Source organism: Lipotes vexillifer, unplaced genomic scaffold (genome assembly GCF_000442215.2).
Source record: "Lipotes vexillifer unplaced genomic scaffold, Lipotes_vexillifer_v1.1 scaffold922, whole genome shotgun sequence".
Lineage (NCBI taxonomy): Eukaryota > Metazoa > Chordata > Mammalia > Artiodactyla > Lipotidae > Lipotes > Lipotes vexillifer.
Window position 1 is genome coordinate 621,263 of NW_006780227.1, and position 1,031 is coordinate 622,293.

A 1,031-nucleotide genomic window follows, 5' to 3' on the forward strand; every position below is an offset into this window, starting at 1 on the left:
AAAGAGTGTATAATTTGACATATAGCACGTGCAAATCATATTATCCCAAAGTACTTCTACTGCATTTAGAATTTATTGGTTTAAGGATTCTTTTCTTCCTTCATTTGTTTACTCCTTCCTCCCTCCCCTCCTTCTTTATCTCTGCCTTCTTTTCTTTCTTCCTTCCTTTCTTGTAGGAGAATCAAAAGATTTTCCTTTTGTTTTGAATATTATGGAGATTGTGTGCTCTTCAAACTGTATTTTAACAATTAAAATAAAACAAAGCTTACAATAAAATCATTTCTTCAGTTTTCCCATTGGCTACAAAACCACACACAAAATATAATGTCTAAAATCATGGGTATTTAAACATTTCATGGAAAGACAATGTTTACCTAATTTAAATTAAAACTACAAAAAAAAAAGAATGATACAAACTTTTCTTTGGAGATTGTCCATTAAGAAGTTGGAAGGACATTGAGACAACATGGATCATAATTGCAGTGATAAGTGTGCAAACACATTTGGGAAGAGCCTAAGAAGGATATCTAATTTTCTCTTCCTTTCCTATCATGAGTTTTAAATTATAATAGAAATTATCTGTTTATAGAACATCTGTTCTTAAAGTGAAATCCACTGTCATTTAATTTACTTCTGCTGTCATTTTTTAAAAATAATAAATTTTCAAGGTTTTTACCTGAAAATATTTATTTAATAAAAATGAGTATTGAGACTAATTTGTATAATATGGAAAGTTTGTGTTATTGATAGGAAGAGATAATTATCTAGTTCAATAAGAAGTTATGTTGGTTTTTTGTGTTGTTGTTCAAACAATTATTATTGAAGGATATGATTTCACAATGTCATCTCCAGGGACAAAAAAAAAGCTTTCAGAACTGTACTTACAAACCAATCATTTATTTAAATACAGCAAATGGCTTAAAGCCAATACTTGCTACCAGGTAAACATATTATTCTAATCAATATATGAGAAAAATATATAAACATTATTTGTTCAAAGTAAGTATGAGGTTAAGAGTTCTCTCTTTCCC